At 37.5% G+C, this 16,588-nt stretch overlaps 1 long non-coding RNA gene and 1 pseudogene across 1 annotated transcript; one reads left to right on the plus strand and one right to left on the minus strand.

The window, feature by feature from the left end:
• The first annotated feature begins 3,379 nt into the window (after positions 1 to 3,379).
• Positions 3,380 to 3,928, plus strand: LOC104603208 (large ribosomal subunit protein uL5z pseudogene; annotated as a pseudogene).
• A 1,468-nt stretch (positions 3,929 to 5,396) lies between these two features.
• Positions 5,397 to 6,962, minus strand: LOC148789822 (uncharacterized). The gene is made up of 3 exons (XR_016079121.1): positions 6,744 to 6,962; positions 6,310 to 6,420; positions 5,397 to 6,227 (listed from the first exon to the last, which is right to left on the minus strand). It is a non-coding gene; the product is annotated as an uncharacterized LOC148789822 (long non-coding RNA).
• Between the last annotated feature and the right edge of the window lie 9,626 nt (positions 6,963 to 16,588).

A 16,588-nucleotide genomic window follows, 5' to 3' on the forward strand; every position in this document is an offset into this window, starting at 1 on the left:
TTTTCAATGTTTAGGACAATAGGTATCTTATTTAAAATTTTCTCTCTATCAGCCTCAACCAAAAATACAATTGACTGAGTATAGATAAAATTTGAACCTAAGTGTTTCTCTGTTCTTTGTCTTTGACTTCTTCTAGGTCCTATTGTAAGTGTTACAGTTGTGTCATTTCTTCTTTCAATCTCATTATTATCAACATGTATTGAGATCTGAATTTATCTTTCAGGTTCTCTATCACTTTCTGTGGATTCATTTTCTGTAGATTCAGAACATAGTTTATTTTCAAAGAATTCAACATTTTTGGTTTCAATTATTATGTTGGACTCTAAGTCTAGAAGCCTATAGGTCTTGCTATGTTCTGCATATCCGACAAATATACTTCTCTTAGTTATGAGTCCTAACTTGGTTTTTTTAGGATCTGGAACTCTATAGTATGCCAAGCACCTCCACACTTTTAAATATGTTAAATTAGGCTTTCTTCCTGTCCATAATTCATATGGGCATTTGTTATTAACTCTAGAAACAATTCTGTTATGTAAATGGCAGGCTGTTTGGAGTGCTTCCCCCCACAGGTTTAAGGATGCATTAACTTTTAACAACATGCAGTTTATCATTTCTGTAAGTGTTCTATTTTTTCTTTCAGCCAGACCATTCTGTTGAGGGGTATAGGGAGCAGAACACTGATGTATTATTTCAAATTCTTCACAGAAAGAATTAAACTCATTTTCAAAGTATTCAGCACCCCTATCACTTCTAAGGATTTTAATTTTATTTTTTAGTTGATTTTCAACTTCAGTCATATATAGTTTAAACATGTCAAAGACTTCATCCTTAGTTCTCATAAGGTAGACATAGGTGTACCTAGAAAAATCATCTATAAATGTTATGAAGTATCTCTTACCTCCTTTAGTTAATACACCATTGAATTCACAGAAGTCAGAATGGATTAGTTCTAGAAGTTGAGAATTTCTCTCAACACTAGGGAAAGGTTTCTTAGCCATTTTAGATTTTACACCTATTTCACATATTTCAGTTGATTCATTACTGTAAGCAATTATACCAAGTTTTCTCATGTTCTTTATGGATTTAAAATTCAAGTGTACTAATCTATCATGCCATAAAGAGAAAGTATCAACAATATAAGCAGAAAATTTTTCTTCATTAATACTTAATTTGAACATACCATTACAACCATATCTCTTTCCAACAAACATCCCATTATTGGATAGGATTAGTTTGCCGAATTCAAAGACAACTTTGAATCCCCTCTTACAAATAAGATTTACTGAGACCAAGTTTTTTCTAATGCCAGGAACATGGAGAACATTCAGGATAGTCAGTGTCTTTCCAAAGGTGAAGTTCAACTCTACGCTGCCTCTTCCAGCAACTTTAGCACATGTTTGGTTTCCTATTTGTACCTCCTGGCCATCAGTCACTTCTTCATATGTCTTGAACAAGGACTTGTCCTTGCAAACATGGACTGTGGCGCCTGAATCAAACCACCATCCAGAGGACAATTCTGCCATGTTGACGTCAGTAATCATGGCCACTAGATTGTCTTCTACCATGTTTGCAGACTTGGTTCCGCCTTTGCGATATCGGCAGACTCGGGCATAATGCCCCTTCTTTCCACAAACATAGTAGGATCCTTTCTTATTGTTGCTCTTCTTGAAGTTCTCATCCTCCTTCTTTACTTATAATGCAGGGTTAGTCTTCTTCGATCCGTTTTTCACAAAATTGACCTTAGAATTCAGCATACCGGTCAGGGTCTTATCCCTATTGTCTCTAAACCGAGACTCTTCTTCAATACGAAGGTGTTGTTGAATTTGCTTCAAGGTAAGTTCTTCAACCTTGTGCAGAACCTTATTCCTGTAATCCTTCCAAGAGGGTGGAAGTTTGGCAATGATTGCTCCCACTTGGAAAGATTCGGGAAGGATGATGTTAAGGGATTGAATTTTGTCGACTATCACCTGTAGTTCATGAACTTGCTCCAGTATGGGTTTATGGTCGTTCATGGTGAAGTCAAAGTATTCTGCAATAAGATACTTATTCGTACTTGCTTCTTGCACCTTGTATTTGAATTCCAGGGCCTTCCAGATTTCTTTTGGAGATGTAAGTTCCTTGTAGAAGTTGTAGAGCCGGTCTGATAAGGCATTCAGTATGTGTCCTCAGCACAGAAGTGAGTCCTCTTCTCGTTTTGCTCTTTCCTTCTTTAATTTTTCTGAGTCTTTGTTAGTGGGTTCAGGAAGTGATTGCAGATTCGGGTCCAGCAGATAGTATAGTTTCAATGTGGTCAGAAAGAAGATCATCTTGTCTTGCCATCGGCTGAAATTTGCTCCATCGAACTGGTCTAGTCGAACAAGATCTTGGTACATCATCTTGATCGAAGTCACGCTTGCTTCCGCCTCCATTGCAAAATAACGTTCTAAAATTGTTGGAGAAAATGGGGTCACTATAACTTTGGAGGAGAAGCTCTGAGGCGTGTCTGAAGACACTGTCTTTAGAACGTTATTTGCCCCCACTCGGTTTCACTGAGTTTGCTATTGGGTTACAGGCAAATTCATTCCCAGGATACAACAGAGCCTTGGGCGAGAATCTACAACCAGCAAAGTTGAAGAGTCTCCAAAGAAACCTTCTGTGAGACTGTAGTAGACCAGACTAAGAGAGAGAGAGAGAGTGAATTTCGAAATTGTGTGTTTTTGGAGTCTGATTCATGCTCCTTAAATAATTTGTGAAGAGGTATGAAGAAAAGGTAGGTTCTGGTTTAGAGAAGGCACCTTGAACAGTCACAATTTCAAACATTGTGACTGTTTAAAAAGTAGTTAACAGTTAGTGACAGTTAACTTTGAATTGTGCCTCTTGATCACACCCGATCGAATCGTGACCATTGATCTCATCAACGGTGATCAATGGTCAACAACACACCAAAACCAAAGCCGCCCATCGCGAGCCATGCAGGTGCACGTGAAGTGCACCTCTAAAGTGCCTCATTGCGCCGCACACATGCACGCACACACGTGCACGCGCGTTGCACGGTATCGAATCCCCATACTCTCCTCTACTAATTCTAAGGAGTGTGAATCAGCTTTTGTTGAATTACTGAAAACAAAACTTATAATTTTCCAATGTGGGACAAGTTCAAAACTGGGTTTTGTAAGAGAAAAACTGATTTTTCAATCAAGTGTGCAGGTACAATTTCTCATGTAATTCACCAATCAAATCCATTGGATTTAATCTCTTATGAGATTAAAATCCAACATTTTCCGTATCATATCGGATGAGATGAACCAATCAATATTAGACTTTCTTCTTCTATCCCACCGCTTTCCTCGTAAACGATCAACCTATTCAGTTGCCTCTGTAACCTTTTCTGCGGAGAGCAATGGCTTCAGAGAAGAAGCTCTCGATCCCGATGCGAGAGATCAAAGTTCAAAAATTAGTCCTCAACATCTCTGTTGGTGAAAGTGGAGATCGTCTCACCAGAGTCACGAAGGTGTTGGAGCAGCTGAGTGGGCATACCCCATTTTCTCAAAGGCTAGGTACACCGTTCGGTCTTTTGGTATAACACGTAGTGAGAAGATTGCATGCTACGTCACACTCGGGTGAGAAGGCGACGCAACTTGTGGAGAGTGGGTTGAAGATCAAGGAATACGAGCTGTTGAGGAGGAACTTCAGTGATACTAGATGCTTCGGTTTCGGTATTCAGGAGCATATCGATTTGGGTATCAAGTATGATCCTTCAACTGGTATTTATGGTATGGACTTTTATGTCGTTCTCGAACGATCGGGATATCGCGTTGCTTGCCGTCGTAGGTACAAATCTCGTGTTGGTATCCAACACAGGGTCACAAAGGGGGATGCTATGAAATGGTTCCAAGTGAAATATAAAGGAGTGATCCTCAACAAGGCTCAGACAATAGCAGCTTCTTAGGGAGATCCCCATTAATCTGGATCCCGTTTAAGTTTTGGCAAGGTTTGTAGACCAGGAATATTCATTCTGTTTTATGCGTGTTTGTAGACCATTATGACCCCATCTGACCAGCTTCTTAGGCAAGGTTTGTAGACCAACTTCCAACATAAATCTGACCCATCAATATGACCAGCTTCTTAGGCAAGGGTTGATCAGGTGTTTTATTACGTGATCCTAGAAAGAAGAATATACATGTGATAGAGAGTGAGGGAGGTCAATAACCTATTGAATGCTGATTGAAGGCATTGAGGGAGAAGTTCGACCAGAAGAGGGAACTGGAAGGAGATAAGAATGGGTAACGAAGGATTCCGTTAACAGATAGGTTAAAGAGTGTTTTAAGTTTTAATTAACATATAAAAAAGTAATTATCAGTTACTTAAATAATTCCGGTAACTACATGGCAGTAGTAGAGTTTTAGATATGATATGGTTTTCCATATCATAGTCGGACCTTTTTTAAGATTTGTGGTGACTAGGGAAAGTTTATTTTTTGGGTAAGTAATAGGTTTATAAATTTTTCAACTTAGGCTGTGTTTGATTGCAATATAAATAAATTTGCGTTGATGCAAAATCATGACCGTACAAATGATTTGAGTGTAAATTATGACCTATTTTTCTTTTTTCAAATTTTAACTTATTTTGTTTAGTTGGAATACGAATGAAGTAAATTAAGACATGAAGCAGAATAAAGTAAAATCCAAAACCAAATTAAATAAGAATTTGCAATTTTTACACTTGCAATCCCATACATTTGTATTAGTACAAATAAAATTGCACTGCAACCAAACACAGCCTTAAGGGAAAGTTGCTAACACTTGAATGGAACAAAAATGTCCCTTGTGATAATGGATTTTTATGGCTAAAATGGTCATTGCCTTGTTTGCATGAGAAATAAAAGAACATGGGTAAATGCACTTACCCAGGTGCATTTACCCCGGGAAGTAACTTACCAAAAAGCGAACAGGGCCTAAAAACTTTTATTGCCGCGAAGGAAACTGCATGAAATGAGTTGGTAAAAATACAACAGACACGAAAAGCACGAAACCTTGTTCCACTTCAGTCGGGCCCTATATTATACAACTCCTCTCATGGAACGGGATCTGCTCCTCACACTTGGACACCTCACATGCACATCCACCGTGCATTGGGAACATCTCCCGTGAATAATAACTTATAAATAGTTTTATCATCTTGCATGGTTTCTAAGACACTCTTACTTAAAGAATACAGTTTTATTCCATTGTAGAGGTCGCTCCACTCTTTATTGCAATTCATCCCTTGGCTCTATTTGTTTGTAGTGCAAATCGGAACAGGATATAAATTTTGCACTTGATATAAAATGTGAACTTATTGTCTCAGTTGCATTCATTACCAGTGCAAAAATTCATCAGGGCTCAATTTGGAAAGAGTATAAATATAAATTTGTACAGTACAAATACATATAAAATAATATAAAATAGGGAAAATTCCCGATAGGTATCCTGTACTTTTGGCTGAGTGTCAATTTAGTATCCGAACTTTAAAACATGACAATCTAGTACCCGAACTTTTATTTTGCGACAATTTAATACCCGACATTAACCAACCCGTTAAGTGACACGCAAAAAAACAAAAATGCCCTTCAAATGTCATCTAATTTTCTTTATCAACCATCCGGTAAAACCAGACCGATAGTGTCGCCTATTCATCGTCTCACCTCTTCTCTTCAACGGAGAAACATTTTCAAGCACTTCTGCTTGCTTCTTCTTACTCCCCATTACCTTTTGTTGTTATTCTTTGGGATACTGCACCGCACTGGAATTTCTTCTGCTCTTCTGAAACATGCCGTTTCCATCGCTCACAGCTTCATCCAAAACTGAGATCCGCCGATGGTACTGACCCCTGTTCTATTGTTTACCAGAGAAACGGCAACAACTGATGTTTACAGATTCGTATTTATTTGTTTTCCCTACTAGCTAGCAAAAAACCATTTCTTCTTCTTCTTCATCAGTAATATCTTCTTTTTCCCAATCAAAAATAAAATTTCACTATATTCAACTCTTAAACTTCCCTCTTATCTTCTTTCTTCATTTTCTACATTATTCCCAGCAGAACTGCAACATCAGTACTAGATTAGTAAAACTGTTGTAATTGGACTCGTCAATATGTCCAATCTTGGGGGAGGCGTATCTCATGGTTCATAGATCCCTGAGGGCGACAACCCCTCTTCTGTTGAGACAAGGAGGCATTACTCCGAGCAGTCACCGGATCTGCAGTATAAACTTCCCACATAACAAACATTACGTTAGGTGTATGCGTCACCAACTTGAAAAGGGAGTTGAGGAAACTCAATAACTTGCCTACCATTTTCGGTTGCAGCAAAAACTCCATGGATGCGTGGACAAGCACCCATGTCGTCGAAGTTCAAATTTAAGGCCTGCACCACTCTTGCCGGAAGTAGAACTGTCGAACACGCTGATATACAAAAAACACAAGTTAACCCCATGAAAAACCCAGATGCAAAACAAATACTACCACCTCCGACCACCCAAAAACAACTCATCAAAACGAACCGAAATACAAACCCAGTAGTTGTAACAGACATCCAGATGAAAGGGAAAAAGAACTTATACAGACCCCGAACAAATTAAAAGGAAATCGCATGGGAAAAAAACGGATCACTAAAAACAAACTACATCAAACAAACAAGACATCAATGAGAACAACACCCCTGTAAAAGATATATAGCTCATAGAAAGAGAAAAGGAACAGAGGCTTTAGAAGGGAACAAAAATTACCTGTTTTTTTCCGGGATTCACTTGGGCTACCCATCCTAAAGAGGCAAGAAGACACCGGTTCCACTACACTCCCTTCTTGTACCGGAGCCTCCAAGGAAAACGACTCTCATACCCGAACCAGCTTGAGGCTTCTGCTGCAGAGGCGGCCACGCAGATGAACATAAGCCCAGAGGGCGACCACCATATCTGCCGTTACCAAATCTGGTGTTTGGAGGTTTGCTAGAGTTTGAAGCAACTGTTTGTCTTTCTTTCATTCTTGAGAAAGAAGATGATGAACAGTGTTTAAGGGTAATTTTAACATTTTCAAAAATTTTAAATGGCACATAAAGTTATGTGATATACATAATTGATGTCCATTACCTAAATGAATACTAAATTGGTACTCCACCTAAAATACAGGTACCTATTGGAAATTTTCCCCATAAAATATAAAATTTTTAACTCTACACATTTGTTGTATTTGTACTCTTTCAAATGGGAGCTTAAAAGTCAAACCTAAAGCAAAAATAAATTAAATTTATAATCAGATTATTTGCACTCCCATGCATCTATACCCGTGCAAATGAAATTGGCAATGCAAACATTCGGAGCCTTTAATTTATTTCATTTATTCACAACTCGATACGAAGGATGCAGCCAACTTTTTTTCCCGAAGCCAGGATGAAGCCAACTTGAGACTTGAGAGATTGGAAGCCTATTCCTGTACATGTGGGAGAGGAAGATGGTTGCATTTATTTGCCCTGTTTTTAGCTTTTATTTACCTTTTACATGCGACAACTGAGTTGGCATTACAAATGGAGCCATTAATTTAATTTTATGGTAAATTGATGAAAACTCCCTGAAGTTTGGTAATGGCAATCACTTCTCTAGAATTAGGGGTGTCAATCAACCGGTTTTGGATTGGATTCAATCTAACCCAAATCTTATTAATTCAGATTTGGACGGGTCATTATAATTATTGGATTAGGCCAATTCAAAATAAATTGGTCTATATTCTTATTGGCCTGAATTGGACCTAAACCAAATTTCCAATAATCCGATCGTGAGGCCAAATCCTTGTCCAATTTGAAACCGGTCAAAACTGAAGCCAGCATAAAATCACTTTTATAAAAGTAGTTTTACGAAAGCACTTTTATAAAAGTAATTTTATGAAAAGTACTTTTATGAAAGCAATTTTATAAAAGTACTTTTACACGAAAGCACTTTTATGAAAGCACTTTTCTGAAAGAACTTTTATAGAAGTACTTTTATAAAAGCACTTTTATGGAAGTACTTTTATAAAAGCACTTTTACAAAATCACTTTTATGGAAGTACTTTTATAACAGCACTTTTATGAAAGTACTTTTATAAAAACACTTATAAGAAAGTACTTTTATAAAAGTACTACGGAAGAATTTTTACAAAATCACTTTTATGAAAGTACTACGAAAGTACTTTTACAAAAGTACTTTTATAAAAGTACTTTTAAAAGAACTTATACGAGAGTACTTTTATAAAAGTACTTTTACGGAAGCACTTTTATGAAAACATTTCTACAAATGTGCTTTTTCAATGCCAAAAGGGTATATTTTTGTAATTTCAGATTTTTCATTTTAATATATTTTTGTAATTTTTTATGTGTTATGTCTTTTATATAATTTTTGATATTTCATTCGGTTTGGATTGGACACGATCGAGTCCATTTACATTTTAATGGATTGGATTGGATTTGAACTGGGTTGGGTCCAGTCCATTTGTAAGTGGACTCACATTGGATTGGACCAAATCCAATCCAATTCTCACCTCTAGTTAGAATCCTCTAACAAGAGGCACAAAGATGTTCAAAATACCTATGCAATTACAATTGAGGCTGATTTTTAAAGAAAAAGCAATACAAATTATTGAACAATATAAAAAAATAAGAGAGCGAAAGTTGTAACTTTGCCTTTGAGCAATTGATATGAAGGAAAAATTTGGAAAAATAAATCAATTTCAAAGAAGAGATTGGAAGGATTTAGGGTAGCGATTGATATGAAGAGAAAATTTGGAAAATACTTTTTGGTCAAAAGTAATTGCATGGGCATTTTGGACATTTTTATGCCTCTTGTTAGAGGATTCTAAAGAGGGGGTCTACTTGCAACTGTGTTAAAATATTCAGTGGAGATGATTGAAATTACCAAACTTCAAGGGAGGTTTCAGCAATAGTCAGAAACTTAATAATTTACCCTTAATTTTGTAAACTCCAACCTATCTTTTGGTTAAATGTGAGCCTTCGCTATGTCAAAAGTAAGTAACTAAGTAGCCCTTTTTTAATTATGCAAAAATATCAACAAATAATATCTATTACTTCTAAAGGAGAGTAGGTGTGAAATCGTTATGTCAACCCATGTGATAGATGTTCTGAATTTGCTTTCAACCCATCATTGACTTGGCTGGTTGGACCAATCATCCGGTCAAGATTCTAGTTTCAGTTAATCTATAATTCATTACTTAACAAAAAAAATATAGCATCATCTTGTATATATCAGTTTTGTTATATTATTTCGTTTTATTATTACATATATAAACAATTGTATACATCAAAATTCATATAAAATATAACTTTAATTTTTTTTTTAATTTTTTGTCTATTTTTTTAATTTATATTAAAATTTTCATTATTTTTTTTATGAATTTTTATAAAAGCATGGCTTTGCCCAATTCGTGGCCCAACCTAGCCCAAAACTCAATCCACAGGGGTCCACATAGGTTTGGGCCGTGCTGAACTGATCCCCCAAAGTAAATTGAAATTCTCTATATTATTGTTTTTTGTCCGAACAGGTAACATAAATTTTGCTCTTTTTGTTCCATATGCACATTATAATATTTTTAATTCACCAGTCATTAATATCATGTTTTTGTATATAGCCCAGCTAAAGAAATTTATAACATCTTTGTCTTACTTGTTTAATGAAAATTTCCCAGCTAAAGAAATCTCTTGCCCACCCCACGGTCCCCACCTAATACAAAAGGCTTAAGTGATATCTGATGATGCACGATCTGGAAGTTCCTACCCGGAGGGTTGCTTGGACGTACTCGAGTAATGAGTTGGAGCAAACTGCAAAACAGAGATCAGAGTGACCGGGGTGGAAGACCCAGGGAGGTCGCTCCGATGCTTAAGTCAGTATTCTGTTGTGGTTGTAAGCTATAATTCAAGTGCTAGAGAGCTTGGACATAAGTAATCGCGTGTACCTCCCTAGTCATTGGGGTTGGTGTCTTTATATAGGCTTTGTTTGGTGTGGGTTTCACGCACTGCATCTGAGATTTCCGGGAGGTCGCCTAATCGGTTTGAGATCCCCGGAGGTAACCGCAAGGCACGTTGACCATCCTTCGGAACACTCGGTGCGTGGGCCAACTTCCAAGAAACTTGGGAGTGTCGGGATATGCATACCAAATTTGTTAGCGAGCACAACTCACAGGTCGCCTCCTGGACCTTAGTCAGGTCGGCAAGCCCTTGAGTGAGGTCGCCTCCTTGCATCGATGTCACATCGGCCCTAGACGAGGTGCTCCTAGCCAACCTAAGTTGTGGTCGAAGTCGCTAGGTCGGAGCGAAGACGAACCGCGATCTGGGACTCCAAATCATCGCTTAGGTGGTGTCCATGTGTCATCCAGCTGTTCCAAGATGCCATGTGTCATGACGTGACTGGAGGGCCAAATCTGCCCTCATCAATATCCATCTCTCGTTCTCGTTGAAGCTCAAAAGTAGTACACATGAAATGATTTAAATGCATTGAATCATAGGTTCTCTTTTATTGATGAACAAGGAATGAAGGTGCACAATGGGAAGTGTTTCAGAAAACAACATCGATGCAAAACATCACCTACATTCCTTGTTTGGTACCGTTTTTCCAGAAAAAAAATGTTATTTCGGACTACACTTTGGAAATTGAGAAAGTGTGGTCTAGAGCTATGCCAAATTCATTATTTTCTAAGAAAATGATACATTGTTGCCAACGGTACAATGATATGGCATCAGCTTGAATGTAGAATAATATAAATCATATTGAAAATGTTGTTGCCAGCACTAGTATCAAACAAAATCAATGTTGTTTTCTCAACAAACAGCCTATGTAGCAACACTGGTTCCAAACAAAAAATAAACATTATTTTCAAAAAACGGTGCAATGTTCCCAGCACCAATGCCAAATACCTAGGGGCATTTGGCACGTCTTTTCGCACGGTCTTTCGGCTATTTACAAGCTGAGTAGACTGAAATTCAGTCTATTTCCATTTGGCATGCGGAAGATCTAGCCGCCAAAAGACGAAACACCAAAAAAAATGCAAAAAGCCCATTTTGGGCTGATTTCAGGAAGCTCCAAATGGAGCTTTTTGCGTTTTTTGCATTTTATGCTCATGTGGGAAGATGTGGAAAGATGCATAGAAAAATGTGCATATGCCAAATGGTTTTTGGGCTGCCCAGATTTTATGTCAAAAGCTCAATGCGTCGTTTGACTGCTTAGAACTACAAGAAAATCTTTTCAAAAAGACTTGCCAAACAGGCCCTACTTAATCGAGATTTTTGGCTTTCCCTCTACTAGCTTTACCGTTTGAACTGTACGTTTCATGTAAAAGATTATGGAAGTATTTATTATTAAAATCACCGTTATGCACAAATTATGTATAATAAAGGTGGAGTAGGTGGTAGGTCTTCTTGTATATAATTTAGGGTAAATTACAAAAACCTCATGTACACCTGAGATATCCCTTCCCTTAGCTTTAGCTTTCCGTTGAAATCCGCTAATGCAATATTTTTTAATTCCCATACTATCCAATCGGGAGAAAACACTGTGCACAAAAAAACTGTTCATCCGCTGACAATTGGCATCATAAAGCTCCTGGAATAAGATCCGAACACCAAACCTCAGTTTCTTGAACAAGCCGGAATGGAGAAAAACCGCTTCGTAGACAAAGAGAAATGAACAAATTTTAATCCGCTTACAGGAGATCAGGTTCAGAGCCTCGTCTGCTATTTACGGTGAACAAAAGCTGAAGTTGGGCAGAAGAAAAAACTCTCTAATAAAACATTAATTCATTCAAGCAGCTGGAGCATTTGCGTTGTGCGAAGCGGGCCGGGAAGACAGAGATTTATACGTCAATCTATATTGCTTATGGATCAGAAAGCCTTAGATAGAAGCTAGAGTTTTATCGTTCCTTGGATCTTGTTAGTGTAGTGAGAAGGGTCCCCGAAGCAAACAGAGCAGATTTCGTTTATATTAGGCAAATAAAAAACAGGTTTGGAAATTGGAAGTTTGTATGCACGGAGAAGTGGCTCGGATCTGACGAAGCTGAGGTTCGGAATTATGGCGGAATGAAGGAATTTATTTTCTTGCTGGGTTTGACGTCTGAAGAGAAATCGGGGGAGAGAGAGAGGTTCGCTATAAATAGAAGACTAGGCTCTGAAGCTGATCTCCTATAAACGGATTAAGATTTGTTCGTTTCTCTTTATCCACAAACCGGTTTTTCTCCATTCCGGTTTGTTGGTTTGGTGTTTGGATCTTATTCCAAGAGCTTTCTGATGCCAATTTGTCACGGGATAGTTCTACAGCGGAAGAAACTCGTGTGGCGTCCAGGCCAAGGTAGGCCAGGACAAGCCTTTATGTGCTTAGAGGCTAGGAGTTGCTCGATGGGATGGCTCCACCAAAGTCAATAGCATTGGATCATGACCTCAAGTCCAATGGCCAGAGCACTCTCTTGGCTTAGACTGGTCCATGGGAGGTGCCGCTTACATGCTAAAGGGGGACAACCATAATGCAAGGCGACCATGCACCGATGAGGTGACTTGGCACCGATGTAAAGGATCTCCTGTATGCCGATGACGACAGGCACCTACGTGTCATGATGATAGGCAACTGCTTGGGCCGGAACACACCCGTGCGCTAGAGGCAATGGGGTAGCTCACTCAGCTTGGGCAAGGGGCTAGCGTGGTGAAGGGTCATGCTTGAGCCAAGCCTGCATGCCAAGCCTCCCTTGAGTATTGGTAGCACAGTGCCAGTCCAACATTGCCCCCATGAGCAAGTATGCGCCCATGAGGAACCCTGGTAGCCATGCTAGCCATTAATCAGGGCCGCCCCGCAAGGAGATGAAGGTCTAGGAGTGCCAAGGTTAGGCACCCAAAGAGGTCGACCACCCCTCCTCAAAGAGTACGTTAAGCTTCTGGTGATCTGCCTGAAGATAATATCAATTCTCCCAAAAATCTTACAGGCAAAAATGATGATGATGTCCCTAACGTAAGTCTGTCAAGCGTAGGCAAGGCTAAACCTGTGTCAGACCGTCACAAATTGTCAGTAGATGAATAGTGTTTTCGTATGTCGTGAGGCTAAGAAAGATGAACAATGTTTATCTTTCAATTGTCTTTATGACAAGGGTATTATGGAGATTAAAAAATACTGTAAGGGCTGATTTCAACGAAAAGCTAACTGAAGAGTTCTTTATCACAAATTTCCATAATGCAGGGAGGTCTTTGTAATTTACCCTACCTATAATTTATGTGGTAGTGAATTGCTTGTACGTGTGCTCCAAAGTCTGCATGCGGCACGCCAGATGCCAGATCTAATGGTTGAATTCTTAGCAGACCACTTTAATGCTCAGATCAATCATTCAATTGGATCAGCACGCCACTTTAATGTCTGGCTTAATCAATAATTGAGTTTTCATATCCACACGCCTGATTTTTTTTTTAATATTTCTCATAAATTCATCATGACATTTCAAAACATCTATAGAGCCCTCAATCATTGAATTTGTCTAAAATTCACATTTGTTTAACATTTTTGTTAGATGACCCTTATGATCATTAATAAAAGTTGTCCATAAGCATTTAACTATTTTACATGTCCAAACTATCCTCAATAGTCAATCAAGCTTATTAAATATTTTTATGACAAGGCCCAGGCCCATATTAGGCTTATAAATTTTAGTCAGGTTTGGGTCTAATAGTTCAAGCTTGACCTAGGGCTGATACATTTAATAAGGTTGATTGACCATTTCAGAGGTAATTTTGTAATAAAATATTTAATAAGGTTGATTGACCATTTTAAGGATAGTTTAGTCATGTAAAATACCTAAAAACTTATATGGACAACTTTTATTAATGTCACTAATGATTATGTAATGGAAATCTTAATAGAAGGTGACTCAAAGACTAGGGGCTCTGTGGATGTTTTGAAAAGTCATGGTAAATTTAAGAGAAATGTAAAAGTGTCATGGTGAGTTTTAGGGTTGTTGATGGGTTGGATAGCAAACAAGGATTCATGAAATCTCACCTCAAATCATATAGCTGGGTTATTGAGTTATGGAGCATAGTTATGCTATTGTATATCTATACTATTATATTAAAAGTGTGAATGAAAGTATAGAACTTTTGTTTGACTAAAATATTCCAATTTTTTTTTTTTTTTTCTGAATTTTGTCCTTCTAATTGTAATGATAGAAATGCAATTTGAATAACCGTTCTCCTCATTCAAATCCCTCTCATTAAGTCTTATATTTAAGGTATTAACTCTTATTAACATTCATTAAATCATATTCTTGACCAAAATATCCCTATTTTTTAATTTGATCAATCTCTAATTTGATCCATCTCTTTGGTGGTCAGTCAACAATTCAACCTTTGGGACTGGTTTTACATACCTTGTCCTTAATACTGAACTCAGATACCTTGTCCCAAACCTCATCAGAGATAGAAATCCCAACCCCATCACTGTCCTATCTCCTGTCCCCAAAGTTTCAAATTCCCCAAAACCCACCCCGATGGGGGCAGAGGGTGAGGTGGAGTCCCACGGGGATGGATCAAATTGCCATCAATACTATAGATTCCAAATCTTGCATTGGCATCATAAAACAAGTTTTTGAATATCTGAACTTGAGTTAACAATGCCACTGGATCTAAAGTATTAAATAATACTTTTTAATATTTTAATGCTATAGATTCCAAATCTTGTACTAACATCATAAAACAAGTTTTTATATCTGAACTTAAGTTAATTTATGACTTAAAAAGGACTTTCTCACAACTTTCCCAATTTCAACATTTTTTTCATAAATCAAATACAACCTCAATAACCATATTAATTAATCTCACTATTCAAATAGTACCACTGGATCGAATGAACAAAGGTTCTTTCATTTTATGGTACAAAATGGACATAGAGCTCTGGTCAAAGGGCCACTTGCACGTGTATTGCCCTCTCCAATCATTTCATCTCCATGTAATCACTATCTATAACAAATCATATAGGGAGCGTTTTCTTTTTGGATTTTGAGAGGGGGCAGTTGAATCTTATCAACTAAGAAATTTATGTTATTTTTTTTTAAATTTTTGTAGAGATTAGGGAAAATTTATTTTCCTGTGTATCATTTACTTGAGTACTCCCAGATGGGTAAATAACTCTCCCACTTGAGATAGAGTTGACAACACTTGTATGGGACAAAAATACCCCTGTTAATGATAGATTTTTATGGCTAAAATTTTCAGTCTTATTTATCTGAGAAATAAAATAAGTGCACTTACCCAAATAAGTAATTTATTGAAATGCGAACAGGCCTCACCTTAGGAAAATGATGACCTCGTCCACTTATGCTTTATACAAAATGAAAACCAATTAAAACCTTTATTCTTCAATTATTTAGGTGTTTGTCAACATGTATGATTGTTTTTTAAAACAAATTAGTTAACAAATTGTCATATTAATGATAAAAACAATTTATTTAACGAACAGTTAGCCCCTAGAACTCCGATTTGAAATTATACAAACCTTCACCAGTTCATAACGAGGGGAGTGCAGATGTCTCACCAAACATGTACAGTCTTAGTTTTAGGCTATGTTTGGTTTGAAGGAAAAGGAAGGGAGAGGTAAGGAAACCCATACAAGGTTTGTAAAGGTTTACTTACCTTTCCCTATTTTGTCTTTCAAACCAAACACAGCCTTAAATCAAGAAAACCTTAATGCTCGAGGTTCAACACCAACAGCAGCTCAATGTTTGTAATTTAAAATCTGGGTTGTTGTATAATGTTTGTTTCACCTTGGGTTGAAACATCTTGGGTTGATTCAATAAAATAAAGCTTGTTTAATGCATGGTAATCCGTCGAACACTGAAACGTCCGTCCGTTAGCAAGTTTGGATAACCACTCGTGAGTCTCTCCAACTTACAAGTTTGGATAACCACACATTTTTAAAACGTCCGTTATTTTCTAATGGCATGATAGCATATATTTGTATGCAAACCTCCTTTCTTTTTGCCCAAATATGTAGAATACAAATTTGTATATATTTTACTTGATGCTCTCTTTGATTCATTATATAATCAGAAATCAGGCATTGAAAGTTGACTGACCTCATATTTGCATCCATGCATCCTATCAGACCAGATTTGGTTAGGGGCATCAATTGGACCAGATTTGGTCCAATCCGATCTGATCAAATATGAGTCCATTATACACAGATTAGGTCCAATCCAATCCAATGAATACTTATGTACTGTTTAATCTGTTCAAATTGGTTTTAATTTGTATGGGTTTCATCCCAAGCCTGATCTCAACACTTGTATTTTTATATTCTATTAATGGACCGGATATTGGTTCAATCCAGCCCAATCCAATATAAACCTATTACAGATGGACCAGGTCCAATTCAATCTAATAAATTCTTTGGACCATTAAATCCACAAACTGGCCCAATTTAATATACCTTATTGGTCCATCTGATCCATCCAAATTGATTTTGATCTGGACAGAGTCCAACCCAAAACCGGTGTCCATTGTTATTCGACGCTGTTTATAATTGAAACAGACAATTTCTGTATCGTGAATTCGTGATATAACACCACC

This window comes from Nelumbo nucifera, chromosome 8 (genome assembly GCF_055504915.1).
Source record: "Nelumbo nucifera cultivar China Antique chromosome 8, China Antique-T2T, whole genome shotgun sequence".
NCBI lineage: Eukaryota > Viridiplantae > Streptophyta > Magnoliopsida > Proteales > Nelumbonaceae > Nelumbo > Nelumbo nucifera.